General features: G+C 48.5%; 1 protein-coding gene across 2 annotated transcripts in view; it reads left to right on the top strand.

The window, feature by feature from the left end:
• The first annotated feature begins 1028 nt into the window (after window positions 1-1028).
• The window catches only part of LOC307089495 (uncharacterized protein), a 32752-nt gene continuing 24882 nt past the window's right edge, over window positions 1029-8898 (top strand). For both annotated transcript variants that reach the window (XM_079755821.1, XM_079755819.1), the window contains exon 1: window positions 1029-1044. The gene's annotated coding sequence lies outside the window, so the exon portion shown is untranslated. The remainder of the gene's footprint in view (window positions 1045-8898) is intronic.

The following is an 8898-nucleotide window of genomic DNA, read 5'->3' as shown; positions in this document are numbered from 1 at the left end:
TATTGTGTACTAAAGTGAGGTTATCATTGTGTTGTGTTCCCTAGGTGGAGCAGGGTGAAGAGACAACACCGTCACCAGCCTCATGACACCTAAACTGCCAATACATAAAATGGCGTCCAGTGTAGTAAGACCTGTAATGGTGTCGGGAGATTCCAGAGATACGAGAGCCTCACCGCCCACGGTGGCGTCCGTGTGTGTCTGTGTGTGTGTTCACTCTGAGTACTCTGTGTACTCTGAGTACTGTGTACGCTGAGTATTCTGTCCACTCTGAGTATTCTGTACTCAGAGTGGACAGAGCTCAGAGCTGTCCATACTTCATTAAGCTGATAATTAATTATCACTGAGTGAGGTCATGGATCAGCCGCCTATTCGGGGTTAGTCTGGGAGGAGTTTGAACTGGGAGGGGAACTGGTCCATCAGGAAGAAGACAAAGATACTGTAGTCCACTATTTTCCGTGATAGATCATAAATATGAATAACTTTGAATCCTATCAGTAGGTTGATCATTTTTAAGATTCCTGCTCTATAAGAGGCAGCTATGGAGTCAGCTGTCAGGTTAAAGTTAAGAATTACTTTTTCTTCTTGTGCCTTCTTGCGGCCTTGGGTGACTTTAAAGGTACTTGGGACAGAATGAACTGTTGTTATATTTGCCGTCCGGTATTATGATTACATTATTCAGACAGGAATCTTGGTTAGTGGAGACATTTAAACGTCATCTTGTACTGGGTCTTGTACTCTGTTTGCCCGCATCACAGATCTGGTTGTGATGTCATACCACACAAGGAAGTCCATATATGGTCCTGCCCTCCTTGAGAATGAGAGTGTCTATGAATCTGCGTCTAGGAAAGACCACCCTGCCCCTTGTCCAAAGTTAACAGAGACAACAGCCGCCTGTGAGCGGAAAAACACAGCTCATATAAAAGCAGAGTCTGGGAGGATTATGAACTGGGAGGGGAACTGGTCCAACTGGTTGGACATCATTTCCTTGATATGAGTCAGACGGTTTGTTGTGGCTCACTTTATCACAGCAGGAAGACGACTAAGGTACTGTAGTCCACTCTGATCCATGATAGATCAAATTATATGAATAACTTTTAGTCTTATCAATAGGTTGATAGTGAGTTTCCTGTAAAACCACATGGTTAAAAACACTAGTCAATGTATGGATGCATTGCTATTTTTCAAAATTACTATTGAATATTTTTGAAGATTCCTGCTCTGTAAAATGCTACATGTTAGACTGTGGGCTTTGGGGATCGAACCCAGAAACTTTCAGCCTTGAGTCAAGCGTCAGGTTTACATTTACATTTTACATTTAGGGCATTTAGCAGACGCTTTTATCCAAAGCGACTTACAATAAGTGTATTTGTTTGCTCCTCCTAGCTTAGTGTTGATGTGTACCTGAGCAAGACACTTAACCCTAACTGCTCCTGACGAGCTGGCTGTCGCCTTGCATGGTTGACTCTGCTGTCGGTGTGTCAATGTGTGTATTAACCGATGTAAGTCGCTTTGGATAAAAGCGTCTGCCAAATGCCCTAATTGTAATTGACTCTCTGTTACAATAGGATGAAATGAAATGTTAGAATAAGTACATTTGTCATAAGAAGTGAAACAATATATCGCTGTCGGTACAGTAAAGACGTTCATAGAACCAAGTGCAAGTATTACAATCGCTAGGCTAACCCATTCCCCGTGTAAAGCAGCGATAGCAGCTACTGTAGATGCTACACAATTAAGTCCCTTGAATAAGTGCAATGTACAAGTGCCAGGACGTACAACATTCAATGGTGGCTGTGCATTGGTTTCTATGCAGAGTCGAGATGAACTCTGAACAGGTGAGTTTTGAGTCTTTTGCGGAAGCTGGTGAGCGACTCTGCGGTCCTGACATCGGTAGGGAGCTCGTCCCACCACTGAGGTCCCAAAACAGAGAAAAGTTGTGACTTTGCTGATCGACCTTTGCTTGCTCTTAGCGATGGCGGTACCAGACGTCCAGCTGAGGTAGTTGAGCGGAGGGATCGAGCTGGGGTGTGTGGCTTTACTAATGCTTGGAGGTAGGCAGGGGCAGTTCCATCGACTGCCTTGTATGCCAGTACCATCATCTTGAATCTGATGCGAGCTATTACAGGGAGCCAGTGGAGGTCTCGGAAGAGGGGGGTTACATGTGAGAACTTTGGTAGGTTGAACACAAGGCGCGCTGCCGCATTCTGGATGCGCTGCAAGGGTTTAATCGCAGAGGCAGGGAGTCCAGCCAGGAGCGAGTTGCAGTAGTCGAGGCAGGAGATGACCAGTGATTGGACTAGAAGCTGAGCTGCTTCCCTTGTGAGGAAGGGCCGGATCCTGCGGACGTTGTAAAGTGCAAATCTGCAGGATCGGGCCACCGCAGTGATGTTTGCGGTGCAGCATAACTGATTGTCCAACACTAAACCAAGGTTTTTGGCAGTTGGAGAAGGATACAGTGATGTTCTCAACAGTGACCAGTAAGTCCATGTGTGGGCAATCTTTCCCTGGTATTAGGAGGAGCTCAGTTTTGTTGAGGTTAAGCCTCAGGTGATGGGCAGTTGTCCAGGTGCTGACTTCTGCCAGACATTCAGATATGCGTGTTGCAATCAGGGCTTTGTCAGATGAGGGAAAGGAGAGAAATAGCTGAGTGTCGTCAGCATAGCAGTGATAGGTATGAGGTTAATAATGACTGTTTCGTCAGATTCAGTATTGGTTCTTAATCAAAAGTCCTGTGGTACCGAGGATAGAATGGACAGTTGTTAGGGTAGTGCAGTATTATTACATTATTTCAACAGGAAGATAGCCATCTTGGTTAGTGAAGGTGTTTAAACGTCATCTTGTACTGGGTGTTGTTCTCTGTGGGCCTGCATCATTCTGCAGTAGTGTAGGCCTACTCTATATCTGAGAGCATCACTCGTATGAGAGGGACATGACCTTCAAGGTGAATTAACACTGCCGTGGCCGCCTCAACACAGAAGTCACAGGTGACGACTGGTTTGTGTTCTTCAGCTCAGCCAATCCCACTGACATCCTCTCACCAGCAGGTGGTGCTGCTGTGCACCTTTTCAAGGGTTTCAAAACGGACCTAGCAAAATGATCCACTTTACTACCTCTGGTGTTGAATGAATCACAGACTGCAGAAGAGTAGACCGTTCGTGACTTTTTTTCTTCAGTGTGTGTGTGTGTGTGAACTCTGAGTACTCTGTGCACTCTGAGTACTCTGTGCACTCTGAGTACTCTGTCCACTGAGTTTTCTGTACTCAGATTGGACAGAGCTCAGAGCTCTCTGTCCAATCTTCATATTTAAAACAGTGATTACTATTCATCTCTGAATGAGGTCATGGATCAGCCGCCTATAAGAGGTTAGTCTGGGAGGAGTATGAACTGGGAGGGGAACTGGTCCAACTGGTTGGTTCACCATTTCCTTGTTATGAGTCAGATGGTTTGGTGTGGCTCACTTTATCACTGTAGGAAGAAGATTACGACACTGTAGTCCACTCGTATCTGTGATAGATCATTAATATGAATAACTTTGAATCTTATCAGTAACATTTTTAAGATTTCTGATCTGTAGAATGATACATGTTAGACTGTTGGCTTTGGGGATCGAACCCAGAACCTTCCAGCATGGAGTCACGAGGCGGAGCCAGACATTGTGTACATCCGGGGCTTAGCCCAGAGGGGGTCTGGGGGTCCTCCGCCAGAAAATTTTGAATTTCTAAAATGCGATTTCCTGCATTCAAGTCCATTTTAGGGTGACTGTCATGGGTAGATGTGTTGGAGCGACATGAACGAGATGGAAAAACACTCAGGAGCAGATGAGGAGTGATGGATAGGATGGGATCTTTTATTTATCCCAATTTAAGGCCCTTAAGGCGATAAAAAAATAGAACAAAAATTAACAAAAAAACAAAAACAAAAAAAAAATCTATATATATACATAAGGTTGACTCAGCATACCAAATAGGCTTGAGAGTCACCAAAAAAAAACATAAGTCAAAACTTCAAGAAACCGGACCTTTAAACAAGTCAAATACAGGAGAGCAATATTCAGGCATAAGTCCTTTCTCCATCTGCTCCCCCGAACCACTGTTGAACGTCGGCCTAAGTAGGCCTAACCCCCACTGCTAATTGGTGCATACCAACTTTCCCGTTGCGTCAGGGGTGTTTACCAGAGCAGTTACACAACAGCTTTAAAACAGCATCCGTTCTATCCTCAATTAGCGAGAAACAATTAACCTTATAAACTGTGCACCATTGCTATAATTTGGCATAGCCAAAATGTATAAAGACAGCAATAAAATAAAAATAAATAAATATAACAACTCGGGGTCACTTCCGGTTTACCCGGAAGATTTGACGTAGATATAAACCCTGGTGACGCGGTGCTCCAACCCTCATATAAACATAAGACGAGTGGTTATTGCGACAAAACAGGTGACGTTAATGGTAAATGGAATCAAACAGAAAGTTGTAATGATGGTACTTGCAAGATTGTAGTAAACTGTCGTAGTGCGTATGATAAATGACAAGGTAGATGAAGGATTTTAAAACAGTATGAAGATAACGGAATACATAAACAAACAAGACAACCCCACAGGCAATATTCACTCTCCTGTGTGTAGCGTATCGCTACCGTGACGGTAGCTATGCGCCCCGTCACACACCCCCCCCCCCCTTAAGAAGGAGCGTCCGTCTCACGACGCGACAGCAAGTCTGCAATCACATTGTCTTTACCAGCCCTGTACTTCACCGTGAATTTGTAGGGCTGCAAAGACAGGTGCCAGAGAGTAATCCTGGAGTTAGAGTCCCGCATGCGATGCAGCCACTGCAAGGGCCTGTGGTCTGTCTCTAGGACAAACTCTTTCCCCACTAAATAGTACTTAAGAGTATCAAGGCCCCATTTAATGGCGAGACCCTCCTTCTCGATGGTGGAGTATCGAGTCTCGCGAGGGAAAAGCTTGCAGCTCACATACTGTACGGGCATCTTGTTCTCCCCGTCACCTTGCAGCAACACAGCCCCCAGGCCTAGGCCTGAAGCGTCCGTCTGCACTGTGAAGGGCAAGGAAAAGTCAGGGCTCTGCAGCACCGGCTCAGAGCACATGCGCTCCTGCAGGTCCCGGAAAGCGACCTCACACTCTGGAGTCCAGACCACCTTGTTGGGACTGGTTTTCCGAGTGAGGTCAGTCAAACACGCAGCTCGGCTGGAGAAGTTGGGGATGAAACGCCTATACCAGCCAACCAGCCCCAAGAAGGATCTCACCCCCTTTTTGGTTGTAGGCGGCTGGCAACCGTGGATGGCCTCCACCTTGCTGACCTGAGGACGGATGGTGCCACCACCCAGGACATAGCCCAGGTAGCACACTTCAGATCGGGCAAGCTGGCATTTTCTGGCGTTGACTACCAGCCCAGCCCAATGGATCCGCTGAAAGATGTCGCTCAGGTGTTGAAGGTGGGCCTCCCAGGAACTGCTGTTGATGACCACGTTGTCGATGTACGCCGCAGCGTATTCTTCAGCGCCGTTAAGCACCTCGTCCATCATGCGCTGGAAGCTTGCTGCTGCGCCGTGTAGGCCAAAAGGCATGACCCGGAACTGGAATAGGCCGGATGGAGCTCTGAAGGCTGTCAGCTCCTGTGCTTGGGGGGAGAGTGGTACCTGCCAGTACCCCTTACACAGGTCGAGGGTGCTGAGGAACTCAGCCTTCCCCAGACGCTCCACCAGCTCGTCCACACGGGGCATGGGATACAGGTCAAATGCAGAGATGCTATTCAGCTTAGAGTAGTCGACACAGAAGCGGAGCTCCCCGTCCTTTTTGGGCACAAGGACCATGGGACTGCACCATTCGCTGTGTGACGGCTCGATCACCCCCATTTCCAGCATCGCCTTTACTTCCTGTTTTAGCGCGGGGATCAGTCGCGCCGGAACCCTGGTGTTGGTCTGCCGGATGGGACCTGGAGCTGTCAGGCGGATGTCATGGGTAATGACATCGGTTCGTCCTGGCAGGGCTCTGAACAGGCCTCGGGGAATGATGTTCATCAGGTCCTCCTGCTGATCAGGTGTCAGATGGGTGACGGAGGGGTAGGTCGATTCACTGCCTGCAGTAGGAAAGTACTGCTCTGACGGCTCCTCTTCCTCTTCCACGGTCCGCGCCCACAATTGGTCCTGGATGTCAGACGATGGTCGGTCTCTCCATTCTTTCAGCAGATTGACATGGAAAGTCTGTTTCGAGCGGCGTCTGCCTGGCCTGGCAATTTCATAGGTCACCTCACCAACTCGGCGAAGCACCTCGAACGGACCTTGCCACTTCACCAGCAGACTGCTCTCGGTTGACGGCAACAACAGCAACACCTTCTGTCCGGAAATGAAGGTGCGGCTACGTGCTGTCCGGTCGTACCATGTCTTCTGCCGCGTCTGGGCCTTGGCCAGTTGTTCGTGTGCCATGGAGCTCAGCTGGTCCAGCTTCTCCCGCATCTTGATGACATAGCCCGCCAGGTTGGTTGGCTGATGAGAGGCGTCCCCCTCCCAGCTCTCACGGAAAATGTCAAGCGGGCCTCTCACCTCCCGTCCATACAGGAGCTCGAAGGGGGAGAACCCAGTGGATGCCTGCGGTACTTCTCTGTAGGAGAATAGCAGATATGGGAGCCACTGATCCCAGTCAGTTCCTGACTCAGACACAAACTTCCGCAGCATCGACTTCAAGGTCTGGTTAAACCTCTCGACCAAGCCGTCAGTCTGCGGGTGATAGGGTGTGGTTTTGATGCCCCGAATTTCTAACAGGGAGTATACCTGTCTCAGTGACTTACTGGTAAAGTTACTACCCTGATCTGTTAGGATCTCTTTCGGGACCCCCACCCGGGAGAAAAGCTGGATTAAACAGTTGGCAACTTGTCTAGCTTTGGTGTTTCTGAGGGGGAATGCCTCTGGGTACCGTGTTGCATAGTCGCAGATGACTAGAATGTAGCAGTGACCTGCCCTACTTCTCTCCAGGGGACCTACCACATCCATGGCAATGCGACTGAATGGAATGTCAATAATGGGAAGGCTAATCAGGGGAACTTTTAACCCTCTCCTGGAGCGAGCTGACAGTTGGCATTCTGGACAAGACCTGCAGTATTCAGCAATATCCTTATGGAACCCTGGCCAGTAAAATCGGTTCAGGATCCTGTTCTCTGTCTTTTCCATACCTAGATGGCCTGCCCAAGGAATACTATGACCCAGATGTAGAACTTTGGCCCGGAGAACTTCCGGAACTACCAACTGCTCGGTGTCTACAGCCACTCTGTAAAGCTTCTCATTATTCTTGACAAAACATGTATTACCCTCTTCCAATGCTTCCCTAGCCTCATCTGGGTTTTTGACAGTGGAGAAACAGGAACTAAGTGTAGGATCCTCTAGTTGCAGCTTTGCAAAGTCTTCTACCAACACTTTATTGTGCTCTAGTGGTGGGGAGGGCATACTTTCCTGCACTGAGGTACCTGTCACTTTTTCTCTGCGTCTCTCTGCCTTGGACATCTTAACTTTGCCACCAGGGCAACAGTCATATGGTAACTCAGACCACAAATCATTTGCTTTCTCTCTAGTCTGAGCTCTAGTTGTCACATATGCCTTCACTGTGTTAACAGTCTGCAAAAGGTCCACCAGCACTGGCACATCCTGGCCTAGGATCACGGGATATGGACCTTTATCTAGAACCCCCATGGTTAACAGATACTTTTGGCCTCTAATCTCACAGAGAACCTAGCTGGTCTGGTGCTCAGACTCGTCGCCATGGATGCAGCAGACTTTAATTTTGCCCCGGGGTTGGAAATCAGACTCTAAACAAGACTTGAGGATAAAAGATTGACTGCTTCCTGAATCAACTAAAGCTTGAAGGGTCTTTCCCTTCACTTTCACTGGGACAATCACGTCAGCGGAGGTCCTATGCGTGTGCTTGCTAGGACCAGGTAGGTAACACAGTCTAGAATCAGACATTTTCTTTGCCGTACAATTGGGCCTAATGTGACCTTGTTGACCACAACCATGACAAATAATGCCTCTAGGTGTTCTAGCTGGAGTGGAGCTAACACTGGGGCTATTGGGGCTGTAGGAGAGCTTAACCACACGACCACTATCACCCGCAGGCTTACGAGTAGATGTCTTTTCCGGCTCTTGCTGGGCGGCTTGGTATTGTCTTCTCCAGTCATGTTGTGGTGGGCCCAGGAAGTACTTCCTTCTGGAAGGCCTGGCAGTCACAAAGGTTTCCACCAGGTCTGCTGCTTCAGCTGATGAGCGAGGGGTGTGTTCTCTCACCCACACCTGTAGGTCGGTGTTCAGCATGCCCAGGAACTGTTCCAGCACCATCTGGTCGCAAATCTGGTCCTTAGTCAGTGTCTCAGGCGCAATCCATTTTCCGAACAAGTCCTTCAGCCGAGCCTGCAACTCCTTCGCCGTCTCATCCTCCAGAATGGTCTTCGAACGGAAACGTTGGCGGTAAGTCTCTGCTTTAATGTTGAACTTATCCAAAATGGCCTGCTTTACTTTTACATAATCCTGGCTGTCATCAAAAGTCATTGCCACATAGGCAGTTCTGGCTTTACCTTTCAACAAGGGCACGAGGCACAATACCCAAGTCTCCAGGGGCCACTGACACGCCGTTGCGAGTCTTTCAAAGGTGGTCAGGTAATGTTCAATATCTTCATGCTCTTCAAAAGGAGCCATCTTAGGGGGTCTCCAGCCCCTATGGAGGTTTGGAGAGGTGGCAAGGCCAAGAGAAGTGGAGTTGAGTGAACTGTGTATCCCGGGCGTTGGTTGTTGCCCTGGACGTGGGAGAGGAGTTGGTATGTCCAGAAAAGGCATGTTGGAGAGTAGATCCTAGGCTGTAGAAGGGCGGGAGCTGGGCAGGTGCACGTGCTGCGGAT

Source organism: Pollachius pollachius, assembly GCF_949987615.1.
Source record: "Pollachius pollachius genome assembly, chromosome: 18".
Lineage (NCBI taxonomy): Eukaryota > Metazoa > Chordata > Actinopteri > Gadiformes > Gadidae > Pollachius > Pollachius pollachius.
This window is presented reverse-complemented; position numbering and strand designations above follow the sequence as displayed.